The following is a 17,049-nucleotide window of genomic DNA, read 5'->3' on the forward strand; positions in this document are numbered from 1 at the left end:
TGGAGCAGGTTGTTGTCTGGAGAGAGAGAGGGAACAAAGACGTGGTGGCAGGATTACTGAACAGACTCATCAGAGGGAGGTAGACAGAATATGAGCTGAGGCCTGGGAGCTCTGAGGTGTTGATGACAGTGATCAGAACCAACCTGAACATTAATGACTCTTCACTTAATGATCTCATTATGTAGGAGAGGAGTCCAAACATCCCTCTGAGGGCAGCGACTGGACTGAACAGCAGGCGGAACAGTTCCAGCATCCTGAAGCAAAACTGCACGCTGACCTTTATTTGCTGAAATGAGAAACGTAACATGTTCGTTCTACAATTCAAGTTATTCTTTATTTAGTTCCATTACTGAATAATAATTTCTGTCTTTCCTTTTGTCTTTTCTTTTAAAATAAATCCCCTGCTGCGTTGTCTCTGGTCCTGTTTCTTGCCGCTCAGCTGAAGGTGAAGCTACAGTTGTGTCGGTGCCCATGTGAGGCCACATTCTTTTGAAAAAGAAAGGATGAGAACAACATCAGGGTTCCTCTGATGACCTGCCGCCTCTTGTTCGTGTTGCACCTTTAAATATATAACTGATATATGTGAGTAACGCAGGGAGGGAGGTGGTCTCAGTGGGACAGATCTCTGAACAATGGCGCGCCCCCCTCAGACAGGCCTGCACTTCATGTTTCATGGAGGAAGTCGACAGTATTTCAAACATTCGCGTCGGGCAGAAAGCTCAGCCAGTTTTATTTAACAGCCTCTGAGTTTCTGGCGACTCGGCGTTCACAATGAGCTCCACTGGGAAGAACTTTAACTCTCTGAGCAGAGCGCTAAGACGTATTTCTAAACAGTCTTTTAATTCCCACAGTAAAAGTGTGCAGCGTATACTGAGCTTCTTTGTATGGAACTGATTTCTGAAGCTATAACCTGTTTCCTGTCTGAAGTGCTCTTTAAAGCGCTGCTCACAAATAATGGAAAATGTTGCTGCTGCGCGAGCACTAATAGTTGGATCCGGCTCATAAACATGCGGCTGTGTATTAGAATTTAATTAAGCATCAGAATCAGCGGGTTGAGTCCCATTTTTCTGCTGTTTGGTTTGGACAGCGCTCCACATACCGCCGGGTGAAGTCAGCTCAGACTTGGACTTTCTTCATCTATTTGTAATGATTTTACATGTTTATGACTGTGACTCACTGAAAAGAATGTTTTCCATCACTGAGTGAGGTCTCTGCTGCAGCCACCCACTGCTGCTCCTCCACACACACCCAGTTAACTCCGCAGCACCTCCACCTCCTCCACTGCAGCACCAGCCGGCTCCCAGCATGCAGCCTGGTAATCAGCCGCAGCGAATCAGGACGAGGCTCCACCAACCTTACAAGCTGCTGGCACACTGGAGCAGAGTGCAACTCATAACTGTTCTTATTAATGACGGCTGAGCTAAATGCTAACTGAGCAGCTAACTGTTCAGAAGGCAACACAGTCGGTGCTGAGAGCAGAATCCTGCAGTCACACTCCAGTAATGAGTTCAAATGTTACTGTGAGTCTTAAAGTGTCTGATATTAAATGTACATCAGTAAACAGGTTATATGTATATATATATACAGGCACACTGTATATTGCATGGAGAAATGACTCAATAAGTTAATTAATATCCCATTTAATGCACCAAATATGATATTAAACATAAATACAGACATTAATTAATTTATATAATGTGACATAACTTGATATTTCTTTTGTAAATCACCTCTGTATTTATTAACCTTTGTGTTAATTCCCCTTTTTGTTAACTTTCTCATTTATATTTTCATTTTATGGATTTATTTAATTATTTTAATCTTCTTATTTATTTGTGTATTTTTCTCTTTTTGCATTCTCCAATACAAAAATATATTATTTTGTGGCATTTAATGTTTTATTGATGTATTTATTTATCAATTTATTCATTTAATTTGATTATTGTTTTGATTTTCAGCATTTTTCTGATAATCAGAATCAGTTTGCCAAATGAATTCTACTCTGGCTCTGATGCAGCATGTAATCTGTAAAGTAACTAGTAACTAAAGTTATGTAATAATGTAGTGGAGTACAAAGAACAATGTTAGTCTGTAAAATGTGGAGCAGTGGAAACATGAAGTAACAGAAAATGGAAACAGTGAACTGAAGAAGAAGAACCTCAATATTATACTCATGCACATTAGTTGAGTAAAACTACTTAGTTACTTGTCATCAGTGCACATAAAGCAACAGAGCAACAATTATATCATGTAACTAAAGTCATGTTTGGTTTTGGCTTCAGATGAAACTATGAACATGTTTTATATTTGCTCAGAATGTGAAAACATCTCGATGTGATGACCTGAGTCATGTTGTCTGTGTGAGCTGCTTCAGCTTCATGTGTTAGAGAACGCTGCCACCATGTGGACAGACGCTGCAGCAGCTCCACAGCCGTCAGGATGCATCATCACACCTCTACATCAGGGTCAAAGGTCAGGCTGAGTCACACAGCAGCAGGACAACACACAGAAAACCTGAAACAAAGACGACTTTAATTAAATATTCAGACGTGACGATTGTCCTGTTGACACTAAAACACCTGAAAACTACAGAGACGTTAATGTTTCTGACTAAAGGTTCAAACTAATCAGTAAACCTTTGTGCTGCTTGTATCTGCTGTTAATTAGATTGATTCATAGGGGAAAGATTTTGTATAATGGGCCGTAGCCCTGCCCCTTCCTGTGGACCTCAGGGGAAAAACTGTGTTCAGAAGTGAACAAGGAGACAGAGAAAGTACTGATCCGGTCTGAACTGGGTCATGACTCTCACACATGATGTTTGTCAGTTTGTTGTAGTTTTGTGTTAAAGCTCAGTGAACCACATCGTCTCCTCAACATGGCACCAGAACCAACATGGAGCCAACCGGGTCATGAAAAGGTTCTGAACAAGATGAACATCATGATGAATCTGCTCATACTAACAAATGCAGTTCTGGTTCAGTTCTGTGAGCTGTTGATATACAGGAGCAGTTCTACAGTGTTTAATTTAGGAGATGACGTTACTAACGACACTGTGACGTCTTTATAATGACATATTTTATGCCTGATGTTTCTTTAGTTTGATGACAAACTGACACTTTATTATTTAAAATGATCTGTTGGATGATAAAACATCGCGTGTGATTCATGACACAATTCTAACAGACAGCAGAAACAGGATGTCACCTTCTTTATTTCACATGCTCTTAGAGCCTACATTACCCACAATGCAACATTGACCTATACTACTTTATGCGTCACACTGGTGGAGCTCCTCTTTCACTCACAGGAGGTTCCTGGAGGATCTTAATTAATGAGGCTAATTAACAGTTTGATGTTTTATTTTTCTGACTCTTCATCCTCCTGCAGCTGCTTCTTCATACAGATTACAGATTACAGATTAGTGTCGTGTCTCATTTTCAAACTGTAATCCTGTTAGTAATCCTCTCTCAGATGTCTCTGTAATCTGATTGTACATCTTTTTTCTGTAACTTTTCTGTAACCTTTCTCTGTATCCTAATGATGTAGTCTGTTACATGTACTCCATTACTCTTCGTACAGATTACAGATTACAGATTTCAGATTAGTGTCGAGTCTCATTTTCAAACTGTAATCCTGTTAGAAATCCCCTGTTTTATCAGGTGTCTCTGTAATCTGATTACATTTTTTTTTCTGTAACACAGTAGCCTTTTTCTGTATCCCAATGATGTAATCTGTTGCATGTACTCCATTACTCCACAAACCTGCTCCTGAATGAACTGCAGACAGCAGTTTGAAGAGTCCTCACTGATGCATTCACTTGTAGTAGGAAATCACATCTCTCTGATCATTACAGACCTTTAAACCACTCAATTACTTTAATAAATGTAAACTGTGTGTATACATGTGTGTCCCAGGAAACACATACACACACTCACAGGTATTCTCAGAGGGGAAGAGCAGCTCAGAACTCAGAACCCCGAGGAGGAACTGTGATCATGTGATCCAGACTCATGAACAGGAAGAGAGGCTGGAAGTGAAAGTGTTCAGTCCGTCAGACTCCATGTTGAGAGCAGAACAGACAGAAGAAGACGGAGGAGGAAGACTAAAGTGTGAGGCAGGTGAGTGTTAAAACAAGGTGTTTGTGATGTTACTGTGAGAGTGTGAGTCAGTTTAGTCTCTGTGGACTGTAGAGGAAACACATGTTAGAATAAAGTCAACACTTTGATTCTTCTGTGGACACAAAGTCCTGATAGGCTGAATAATACACATTAAAACCACTGGAACTAAAGACCAGGAGCCCAGAGGGGTGTGTGTGTGTGTGTGTGTGTGTGTGTGTGTGTGTGTGTGTGTGTCTGTATCTGTGTGTGTGTGTGTGTGTGTGTGTGTGTGTGTGTGTGTGTGTGTGTGTGTATCTGTGTGTGTGTGTGTGTGTGTGTGTGTGTGTGTAGGTGTGTGTGTGTGTGTGTGTGTGTGTGTGTGTGTGTGTGTGTGTCTGTATCTGTGTGTGTGTGTGTGTGTGTGTGTGTGTGTGTGTGTGTGTGTGTGTGTCTGTATCTGTGTGTGTGTGTGTGTGTGTGTGTGTGTGTAGGTGTGTGTGTGTGTGTGTGTATGTGTGTGTGTGTGTGTCTGTATCTGTGTGTGTGTGTGTGTGTGTGTGTGTATGTGTGTGTGTGTGTGTGTGTGTGTGTATGTGTGTGTGTGTGTGTGTATGTGTGTGTGTGTGTGTGAAGTGGAGACAGATTGTGTTTTACTTCATGTTCTTTCCTCCTGCGTCACTCCTGAACAAACCTGTTTCCTGATTCTTGTGTTCTGAGCTCTCAGTTCATGTTTCACCTCTCAGACCTGAAGATGAGTGTTTGTGTGGAGGAAGAGGAGGACCGAGCAGAACCTCCAGGATCCCTCTGTCCGTCTGTAACAAGTGACTGGTCCAATGAAGAACCTATAAACTTCAGCACTGAACCTGGACCATCAGACACAAAGTAAGACGACTGATACTAACTCATTTATATGACTCATGTTTCAGTGATGATGATGTTTGTTTAGTTGATTTTGTGTTCATGTATTCAGATTTCCACTAAAAAGTCTTTTGTGTCCATAGTTGAGACTTTTCCCGCCTCATGTTCCTCTGTGTGTCTGCTATAAATCTGTAATCTGATCTAAGAGGACAAACAGAAACTTTTAAACCTCCTTTTTATGGACAGCAGCAGCAGTTTGTGTATGTAGAGCTTCTTAAATCACTTTATTGATGAAGGATTCATGTGATGTGAATAAAAACATGTTGGTGTTTGCAGAGTTCAGTCCAGCAGACAGAGAGCAGAACCTCCAGGACCCATCTGTCCGTCTGTGAAGAGTGACTGGTCCAAAGAAGAACCTCCAACCTTCAGTAGTGAACCTGGACCATCAGACACAAAGTAAGAGCACTGAGACGACTCATTCAGTGTTTGCTGGTAATGTTTTGCTGTAGAGTAACATCAGGCTCCAGGACTGAAGAAACACTAACATAAAGTCTTTGAAAGTCTCCTGAACACTAACATGTCTGAACTCAGTCAGATCCTGGAGGACACTAACAAATCTCAGCAGGATGAAATAGATGGTGGAACCATGACGTATGTTTGTAGGCTAACCCTGAAGTTAGCATCGCTCTGGCTCCCTCCACAAACAGCCTGTCAGATTTTTGACTTGGATTTGGATTATTGCAGAAAATAATCTCTGTGACAAACACGAGTTTCTGATACTGACACGTTTTGTTCTGAGAGATAATCTTCACACATCATTTTCATGACACACTAAATGCTGAATTCAAGATGAAAAGTATCGACACTTTGACTTTTCTCTGTGAGCGTCTGAGCTTCTCAACAGTGTCGACCAAATCTGGATGTTTTTAACAACAATCATCAAATCATTGTAGTTCTAAAGAAATGTGTTCACAGAGAGAGGAAGAGGAGTCATGTCTCTGTGAAGAAGCAGCCCACCTGCTGTGTTTGGTGTCAGGACGTCCTGAAGGATCCGGTCTCTACCAGCTGTGGACACTGGTTCTGCAGACGCTGCATCACCTCATACTGGGACCAGTCTGCTTCACCAGGAGACTCCTCCTGTCCCCAGTGTGGAGGTAAGACCCAGAACAACAGCTGGACTGTGGACAGACAGTCAGAGACAAACTGTACCAAGTCACACTGAACATCTCAACATGTTAAAGCCACATTATGGAGAAATTCTCTTGTTGTGTGATTTGGCGCCCCCCACAGTTTCTGAGTGCAACACCACTGTAGTAAAAACAAATCCCAGGTGTGTAACAGTTTGTCACACGTAATATAGGTGCTGACTACAAACACAACTCATGACATCATCACAATGTTACGTGTTGAAGTGAACACGTATGTGAGGCTGTGATCCTACAAGTGACAGAGACACCGTTCACCTGTTACAACACACCTGACCATCAACACGACTCTGAAGCTGCTGCTTTAACCTCCAAAAGTTACATCATGTTGCTTTAAACATCTCAGCTTCTACATGTCATTACATTTATTTAGAGACTTCGGAGGCATTCAGACCAAACACCAGGACAAATTACTAGATTGTCTAGATTACACACAAAGTCAATGAAAAGACCCGAAGAGACTCAAACTTTATATATTCTGATACTGATGGATTGTTATTGATCATGAAAATAATCCCAGATTGTCAAATTCTCTCCAACATTTTTCTCTTTTCAGTGAATGTTGGTCTGCAGGAGGTTTTAGATGAACATAAGATCAGTCTGAGGAGGAGATGTGAACGTGTGACTGAAGGAAGTGCTGGAACAGGAAGTGATGGAACAGGAAGTGATGGGACAGGAAGTGATGGAACAGGAAGTGATGAAACAGGAAGTGATGGAACAGGAAGTGATGGAACAGGAAGTGATGGAACAGGAAGTGATGGGACAGGAAGTGATGGAACAGGAAGTGGAACCCTCCTCAGCAGGATCTACACTGAGCTCTACATCACAGAGGGACAGAGTGAAGAGGTTAATACCCAACATGAGGTTTGGCAGCTTGAGACAGCTTCCAAGAAGAAGACCTTCAGTGAAACTCCAATCAGGTGCTGCGACATCTTTAAAGCCTCAACTGACCAACAGAGACGCATCAGAGTCGTTCTGACCAACGGCGTCGCTGGAGTTGGAAAAACCTTCTCGGTGCTGAAGTTCACTCTGGACTGGGCAGAAGGCTCCGAAAACCAAGATGTCAGTCTGCTGGTTCTGCTGTCGTTCAGGGAGCTGAACCTGATCAGAGATGAGCAGTACAGTCTTCTCAGGCTGCTCCATGTTTTCCATCCAACATTACAGAAGGTGACAGCAGAGAAGCTCGCTGTCTGTAAACTTCTCTTCATCTTTGACGGCCTGGATGAAAGCAGACTTTCACTGGATTTCAACAACCATGAGGTCGTGTCTGATGTCACACAGACGTCATCAGTCAGCGTGCTGCTGACAAACCTCATCCAGGGGAAGCTGCTTCCCTCGGCTCTCGTCTGGATCACTTCCAGACCTGCAGCAGCCAATCGGATCCCTCCTTCATGTGTGGACAGGGTAACAGAAGTACAAGGCTTCACTGACGTCCAGAAGGAGGAGTACTTCAGGAGGAGGTTCAGTGATGAAGATCTGTCCAGCAGAATCATCTCACACATCAAGACCTCCAGGAGCCTCCACATCATGTGTCTGATCCCAGTCTTCTGCTGGATCACTGCTACAGTTCTGGACCACATGTTGACTACAGACCAGAGAGGAGAGCTGCCCAAGACCCTGACTGACATGTACTCACACTTCCTGCTGGTTCAGACAAAGAGGAAGAAGCAGAAGTACCATGAGGGACGTGAGACGAGTCCACAGGAGCTGACGGAGGCTGACAGGGAAGTTCTTCTGAAGCTGGGGAGGCTGGCGTTTGAACATCTGGAGACAGGAAACATCATGTTCTACCAAGAAGACCTGGAGCGCTGTGGTCTTAATGTCACAGAGGCCTCGGTGTACTCAGGAGTTTGTACAGAGATCTTCAGAAGAGAGAGTGTGATCTTCCAGAAAACAGTCTACTGCTTTGTTCATCTGAGTGTTCAGGAGTTTCTGGCTGCAGTCTACATGTTCCACTGTTTCACCAACAGGAACACAAAGGTGGTGGAGGACTTCCTGGGAACATCAGAGAGTTTTCTCAAGAAGATTTTTAAGTTTTTTGTTGGAAGCGTTGATACCCATGAGACCCATTATTCATCCCTGGATAACTTCCTAAAAAGAGCCGTGGAGAAATCCCTGGACAGTAAAAATGGCCACCTGGACCTGTTTGTTCGCTTCCTTCATGGCCTCACTCTGAAGTCCAACCAAAAACTCTTAGCAGGTCTGCTGGGTCAGACAGACAGCAGTCCAGAAACCATCCAGAGAGCCATCAACATCCTGAAGGAGATGAACAGTTATAAGATCTCTCCCGACAGAAGCATCAACATCTTCCACTGTCTGACGGAGATGAACGACCACTCAGTCCATCAGGAGATCCAAGAGTTCCTGAGGTCAAAGAACAGATCACAGAAGGAACTCTCCGTGTTCCAATGCTCAGCTCTGGCCTACATGCTGCAGATGTCAGAGGAGGTTCTGAATGAGTTTGACCTGAAGAAGTCACACACATCGGACCAGGGACGACTGAGACTGATTCCAGTTGTGAGGAACTGTAGAAAGGCTGTGTAAGTCCAGATGTGTTAAACATTATGAAGTGAGGTAAAGCTGAAGCCTTCAGTATTAAAGATCAACACTTTACACACATGAATAATATAAAACCTCAACACTTTACACGTTTACCAAAACAAGTATTAAACCTGCTGATTGAATAAATGATCATCACCAAGCTCAGAGTAGAAATGACATGAAGTCGTCTTGTTTCCAAAACATTCAACTCAATTATTACCCATAAAATGATAATAACACAATGTTTAGTTGTAATTCTTGTGTTTGTGCAGTGGGAGGCATTAAATGAATTAAATGGGAGATGAAAAGCAGATGGAGCCACAGAATAAAATGCATCAAAGATTGAGAAAATACACACAAACACATAAGTGAGGTAAATACATACGAGTGCAGTTCCAACCTACAGTGACTTCACAGTTCACTGATCATCATGTGAACATGAAGCTGAACCAATATAAATCACAGCAGCCTGTAAACTAACATCTGACACGTTTACGTCTCACTTATTTCAACACTTTTGTCCTAAACTGTCATTTCTGCCTCATTATTTCCCTCAAGGACACTTCAACATGTATTTCTGTTTATTTATATGGCACTTTAAAAGCACTCACATCAGTTTGTTGGACACAAATAAAACAGCACAACAATGAAAGAGTCACAAGAAAAGTATTACAGGGACAATTATAATTATAAATATAAAGACAGCAGGATGAAGAAAACGGGCAAACACAAATATGTCAAACCAAAATCAAACAAAGATGAAATCATCAGAATCAGCCGTTAAAAGCCGTTTTATACAGGTGTGTTTTGAGGGGGATTTAAAATGGGCCACTGATTCAGCCCAGCTGATCTCCTCAGGCAGGTCAAAGTCTGGAGGCTCATGTGGAGCCGAGGAGCTCAAGTTTCAAACTACAAACCTTGTGATTGGTGACTGACCAGCTCAGGCCGAACAGCTGACCAGCTGAGCTACAGCTGCTCATGTTCATGTGCTTTGTGATGCATAATGTATAGAGTCTGTTTTCATTGTAAAGAGTCAGATTTTATCTGATTTAAATGTTTTATTATCTGTATTCACAGAATGACTCGCTGTGGACTCTCAGAGACTCACTGTGAAGTCGTCGCCTCAGCTCTGAAGTCCAACCCCTCACATCTGACACATCTGGACCTGAGTCACAACAAACTGAATGATTCTGCAGTGAAGCGTCTGTGTTCTGGACTGGAGAGTCCAAACTGTCGACTGGAGACTCTGAAGTCAGTTCATGTGTTTTTTCTCTGTTTATTAAATTTAAATCTAGAACAGAAGTTTTAGATTTCCTTCTGTTCACACACACACTCACACACACACACACACACACACACACACACACACACACACACACACACAGCTCAGTCTGATCAGTGATGAAGATGATGGAGGATGAAGCTCTCAGTCAGTCAGCTGTGTGTTGATGGAGATGACAGTGGTGATGAAGATCTGTGCTTTGATTACAGCTTTCTATGTGTGTGAGACAGAGCTGCTCGTTTGTGTTGAAGGTGAATCGATGGTGGAGAACTTTTCTGTTTGCTGGTTGAAGTCTGTCGTGTGATTAAAATGACGTCCCAGGCTGCTTAGAGTCCGTACATCCAACTACAATTCCCACAATTCCTTGGGAACAATCCCATAATTCCTCTGCAGTTTCCTTCAGGTCATTTCCTCAGCCAGTAGGAATGAGATGGATCGGTGCTGGAACTGTGAAATAATTCTTTAGAGTAACTGTGGTCAGTTGTGCACCAGAGGCAGGTTCAGAGTTCACCTGGCTCTTATGCTCACTGTGCCTGCAGCGTACAGAAGCAGGATGTTGGATTCACTTCTGTTTGCAAATCCACTCAACTGGTTTTCTTTAAGAGCTGTTGGCTGGGATATTTGTAGAAAGAAGCTCAGTGGTACGACGTGTTGTCTGAACACATCTGGAGCTCAAAGTGTTCACAGCTGTTCCAAACAGCCAAAGGTGGAGTGAAGAGCTGCTGGAGACACAACAATGGTTTAAATATGGAGAAGACGTGTCACATGTTCAGACAGTCTCTGCTGAAGACGTTCATAGTGTTTCACTCAGCTGTTCATATGAACAGTGACAGAAATAGTTGTGTAACAAATGAACAAAGAGCTGAGAGAGAAGTTCAAACCCCGCCTCCTTTCTCACCTCCACTCAGGTGACCAATCACACAGTGAGGTGTGTATTAATGTTGGATTGTTGGTTTTAAAGTGACAGACACTGTTGGACACAGACCGTCCTAATGTGACATCAGAAAGGTGTGGCCCCACTCACATTTAAATCTGTCAATAGAAAGTGTTGAATCTTTGAAAAAGGAGCTTTGATGATGTTAAAGTCACGCTGGACAAAAGACACATGGATGTAATTTAATGTCATCTCTGATTGAACACACTGCACGTGTTGACTGTCTGAAACTCTGAAGACAAACTTTACAACATTGAAGATATTACACTGCTGATGTCAGTTATAAATGTGACACCATTATTTCACACATGTTGTTTTCACATGTTTAAATCACATTTTAATATGTATTTGAAACCTTTGTTCACACTTTCACAACATTATTTAAACTCTGTGAATCTTAGTGTTCATGTCATCAGGTCTGAAGGGGATCTGACCTCAAAGATTTGATGCTGATCGACTCTGAGCGTCTTGTTCAGCTTCATATTTAAAACAGATCTAATATAACATTAAACATTCATCACTGGTTGATTCTCTCTGAACCTCTTAATCATTTGATTCCTTCGTGCTTCTGTGAATAAAAACAGAAACCAGTGTTTTCTTCTCTGTCAGACGATAACAAACATGTTTGTTCAGAACCTTTATGATGACATGTGACGTTTATACTGACTGAAATATTTAAACTCAGGATGATTTTGATCTGAAACAGTAGAATCAAATCTTCAGTCAGTTTCTGTTGGTTTCTGTTTGGCTGCACAACATGAGTTTGTATAGATGGAGCCTCTGGTGGAGCTGCAGAGTTTAAGAGGTGGAGTCACTACATCTTTATTGAAGCAGCAGCACGTTGTCATTAATATTAATGAGAGCTCTGTTTCACTTTGTGTATCTGACAGTTTTGGACCTGCAGCCTGTTGGGTTCAGGTGTTTGGAGCTTCATATTCTGAACTTGTTCAGCTCTGAACAGAAGTTTAAACACTGAATGATTTCAAACAGCAACATTGTCTTCTAAACTCACTTCATTTATTCTTTATTCAGATTGATTTTCTGCAGTTTGTCAAAGATCAGCTGTGACTCTCTGATCTCAGCTCTGAAGTCCAACTACACCCATCTGAGAGAGCTGGACCTGAGCTTCAACAACAAGCTGCAGGATTCAGGAGTGAAGCTGCTGTGTGATTTTCTGCAGAGTCCAAACTGTCGACTGGAGACTCTGATGTGAGTTCACTGACTCTCTGTTACTGTTGGACATCTTAAATGTTTAATTAACAATTGAAGCTAATTTATGTTCAAACATAACTTTTTAAACGTCCTTTTGTTCATATTTTCGTGTTTTTTAATTTAATTTAGTGTGCAGTCACTAAAGACTTATCTTTCTTAAAGAAACTGTAGAAAATGTAAATGAATGTTTATATTTTTTGAGAACAGAAGATCCTGTGAACTCATGTTCGATTTAAAATCATCAAGTCTACTTCACTGTCTGATGTGTGTTGAAAAAAAAAAAGTCTCAGTTTGTCATAAAACTTATAGAATATAAGACTGTGAAAATATGTAGTTATAAAGACGACACAGCCAACAGTCGTTAAGTGACGTCTGGTTTAACGCTGACTGAAACCTTGTAGAGTCGTCCTGAATATCAGCAGCTCACAGAACTGACCAACTCTCCTTTCACATAACTGCAGCTGTCAGTATGACCACACCTCCTGCTGTGTGGAGGCCGCGGCCATGTTGGTGTTGGTGACGTATGTTGAGTGAGACGAAGTAGTTCACTGAGCGGTTTAACACAAAACTACATGAGATTTTACCTATTTACCACAAACAGACACTTTCTACACTGAAATCAGGTCCCATGAGGTCCATCTGAAGGGGCGGGGCTTCCCCTCCCTATAGAGAGGTGTAGTCTGTAGTCCTAACACCAGAAAACTGTTAGCATGTTAGCATGTTAGCACATCCTGTTCCCTCGTCTCAAAGCCTGTGAGTGTGTTGAATGTGTTTTCAGTTAAATGTGTGAAATAAGGTGTGTGGTTACCACAGGCTGAACATATTTACACGTTTTGTTCTCCAACAAAAAATCCATCATTAAATGTCCCACAGTTTAATTCTGAAGCTCTTCATGTGTTAAAAACAGTTAGCGGTTGCTAACGAGTGTCTGAATGAGACTACAGAGGTTGTCGGGGACATTAAACGTCCTCACAGCGAACACGGAGACTCATCTACTCACTAGTCCGTCTTTACAGGCCCACTTTAGTTACACACTATTCTAACTGGTGGGAATTAAACAGTTGTGGATTCAAATATCAATGTATGGTAGAGAAGATGTCAGGATGTGAGAGGAGGGGAGATTCCCCTTCACCTGAGGTGTGGGGAGGTGTCAGGGATAGAACAGGTGAGGAGTTCATATGAGGATGATAACAGAAGGCAGCTAGGATGACACTTATTGTCCAGTCAAACATCAGAGGGTCACTGCCTTGGGGAAGGCATGGGTAACACCTGTCATAAAGTATGTAACCACTGTTCTGCTGTATACAAGTCAAGACAATGTGGAAGACTGCAGAGAACACTGTGGCTCTTCTCTCCATGCTGCATGTATTAAAGAGAAACTGTCTCCTGTGTTTATCTGATCGGCTCTTCTGATTGGCCCTTTTAGAGAACACCCATCAAACTATTCAGAACCAATATCGTCTGATAACAATCAGAGCGCCTTAATTAGGACACAGTGATGTTGAGCTGCACATTTAAACCTGAACACATCTGGTTGGATTATAAATTGATTTTTATCTTCATCATTTATTCTTTATTCAGATTGAGTTACTGCAGTTTGTCAGAGATCAGCTGTGATTCTCTGGCCTCAGCTCTGAAGTCCAACCTCTCCCATCTGAGAAAGCTGGACCTGAGCTACAACAACCTGCAGGATTCAGACGTGAAGCTGCTGTCTGATCTGAAGAAGAGTCCACATTGTAGACTGGAGACTCTGTGGTCAGTAGAGGGTTGGAGTCAGTCCACACTGGTTTCAGCAGTATTGTTCTGAACACAGTCAGTATCAACGTGAAGATCCAGTATTTCCTGTTTTCCTCAGTGAAGCTGTGAGAGGAGAACGGTGACAGGCTTCATGATTGGACAGAAAGACAGAGAGAGAACAGTCAGCCAATCAGACGAGCCAGAAGCTTGTTGTGATCTGGTGTTGAGTTGATGTGAAGACGACTGTTGTTGTTGTGTTCATGTCTACAGGAAGTAAAGCTGGATTACAGCTGACAGCATCACAGGATGTGTAGAGACAGTCGTTCTCATTCATCACATGTGATCTCTCTAAAACACTAAAGAACTGATCAGCTGATCTGTGTCACAGCTCTCAGGTCTACGGTGGCCCTAAAGGTCAAAACACAACAACATTTCACAAAACATCAAACTGTGGACAGGGACTCGGGTTCTGTCCAATTACTAACAAGAACGCTGTCCCACCTTTTCTGTAATCTGAGATGTTGATGTATTTTGACCTTCAGGGCCACCGTACAGATCAGTCTGACTGAAGCCTGCAAATCACTGCTCTGATTTCAGAGAAGCATCATTACATTTAGTAACCATGTGGTGTTTGTACAGAGCAGAAGCTGTGCTGAAGTCCAGTAACCACAGCTGATGTTTGACTGTCAGGCTGTGTATGAACATGGAGGAGCTTTAACATCATATATTCATCTGTCCATCTGTCTTTTGTTTGCTCCACATGTTTTACAACAGACTCCATATTTACATATTTGTAATGTTTCAAAGCAGATGAAATATTCAGGTGTGACTGAGACTCTGGTTTTTAACAGCTGTCAATCATCATTAAAGTATTTCTGCAGCCATGATGCGTTCAGGGACTCTCTGCAGTTTATTTCACTGTGTACTTGAGTGACATGAAGCTGAAAGGAAGCTGGCTACGCTACACAGCCGCTCCACTTGTGGTCTGAACAGGACTGAAGTCCTGCTGGTCTTTATATCACTGACTGACAGCTGATGGAGGGAGTCTCTGGAAACACTCATGTATCACCTCTGCTCTCTCTCTGATACTCTCATTAGGTGGAGGCCGTCTCTGTGAGTGTGTGAGTGATGTAAGTTGGAGGTACTGAGAGGTTCAGCTGTGTCCTGATGATCCAGAGAGGTTGAAGCAGCACCATCAGCTGGTGGGTGGAGAGGCTCTGACTGGGCCGTGTTACTGGGAGGTGGAGTGGAGAGCTTCATCCAGCAGTGACTGACGGACCAATCACAACAAGTGGAGATGACTGTCAGTGCTGCAGAACTTGTGTTGTAGTTAAGACCACACCAACCGAGACCAAGACATTACTGAGACCAGAGAGGATCGAGACTAGGCCATGACATTTCTTTTGAAACAATTTTTAAACAGTTTTAAACCATTAATTTTGCCTGATTTATACTTTACGACTACATTATTCCTCAACACCTGTCCTTTCTCTATTAGCACACACAACTCCAGTTTAACTTGACAAAGCCTTGTGTGTGTGTATCATACATTTGGGGAAGAAATATGGCACATTTAATCGATGTTGTTCTGTTGTCTTGCTTGTGACAACAAGGCTAATATAGTCGGTGCTTTGAAAGTTAGCAAATAAATGCCTAAACTGACCATGGAAAGAGTTGAGCTTATTTTCACATATTGTGGCCCACAATTAAATATGGCCCAATGGGAGCAAGACACCTGCCCCGACACACCTTTGTACACCTCCCAAAGGACATTGTTGCAGGACACCTTAACCATAACTGTTACATTTCTAATTCTACAATTCTATTTTATCCAGTTATCTTCCTTCTCTCCCTACTACAATTGTCATTTTATAACTGTATTAAAGTAATGAGTAAATACACCTTTAAATTGTATGCAGTGGACTGAGTTTATTCAGGCAGGGTTTCTCATGTTTCTGACAATACACTTCAGGCAGGGTCATTTTAAATTCCATGACCCCTTGGAATTTTTTACCATCTAAATGCCTTGAAGGACAAACAATGAACATTGTGCAGAATAATAGAGCCCGACCAATTTATTTGTAGGCGATTTTATCGGCCAATATTTGCCAATCACACATATATCAATATCAGCGTATATATTGTCTGATATGAAGACCTTATATTTAAAAACTACTAGTACAGAATGGAAGAATTCACTCCAGCAAGGTGCGTTTCAACGCAGGATAAAACAGCTGGTGTCAGGAAATGTAACAGCTTCCTTACTAATGGTTAAACTACAGACCAGCATAAAAAATAAGCCACCATGTTCTGAACAGACACACTAAAAACACTAACAAAAAGTAACATTTAGTTTTAGAACATAAATAGCAAACTTACTATTAACTTTCCGAAAAGAAAAATCTCTGAAAAAACTTGAACATTACTGAAAATAAACATGTCGCATCTGCTACAGGTTTTATTTCGCCCTCCCCACGGCATCATAACGGGAACGTTTCAGAAGCCTTTTGCCTGCCCGTTTATCTGGTCATTTTTCATTTGTATACAAGCTGGAGTCTGCACAGGGTGTTTTATTTTGAAAATTGACAGGATGCTCTATACCTTTCCTGTGTCTCTGACTTCCTGTTGGCGCGATCGACTCTGTGCTGCTTGTTACAGCTTCGTGAAAAATAAACGGGACATGATCATGTTCTGTTTTCCTTGTAATGTCACCATTAAATACATTTGAACTTTGTCTATCTGGTACATTATAGTAAGTCTTGCACAACAATACAATTACAACAGTTATTCATTATTATGATGACAACTGTGCTTAGATGCATCATGATTAAATCACAGCTGAGGGGAATTTGCTGATTTAACAAATAAGCATATAGACACATAAGATGAAGCATTTTCTTATAGCAACATTATTCACAATGAATGAAATACAATAATCAGAACAAATGACTGAATCAGATGCCTTGTCCCGCTGCACCATCTCATCAGACACAGAACAGCTCAGGATAATTCTTTGTATTGTTAATTTGACGGGAACAGAAAGGGTTAATTAATAAGAGTGGATAGCACAGATAACACTGGACACAGCAGTTAACCACTTTTCCATCATCAGGGTTGTTGCGTTACATTGTCAGGGTTGGGTTAAAGGGAAAAACTATGGAGATATAGGAGTTGGACCCAAAC

At 41.9% G+C, this 17,049-nt stretch overlaps 1 pseudogene; it reads left to right on the forward strand.

The window, feature by feature from the left end:
* Window positions 1–4,015: 4,015 nt before the first annotated feature.
* LOC115595945 (NACHT, LRR and PYD domains-containing protein 12-like) lies at window positions 4,016–14,983 on the forward strand (annotated as a pseudogene).
* Window positions 14,984–17,049: the final 2,066 nt, after the last annotated feature.

This window comes from Sparus aurata, chromosome 14 (genome assembly GCF_900880675.1).
Source record: "Sparus aurata chromosome 14, fSpaAur1.1, whole genome shotgun sequence".
Lineage (NCBI taxonomy): Eukaryota > Metazoa > Chordata > Actinopteri > Spariformes > Sparidae > Sparus > Sparus aurata.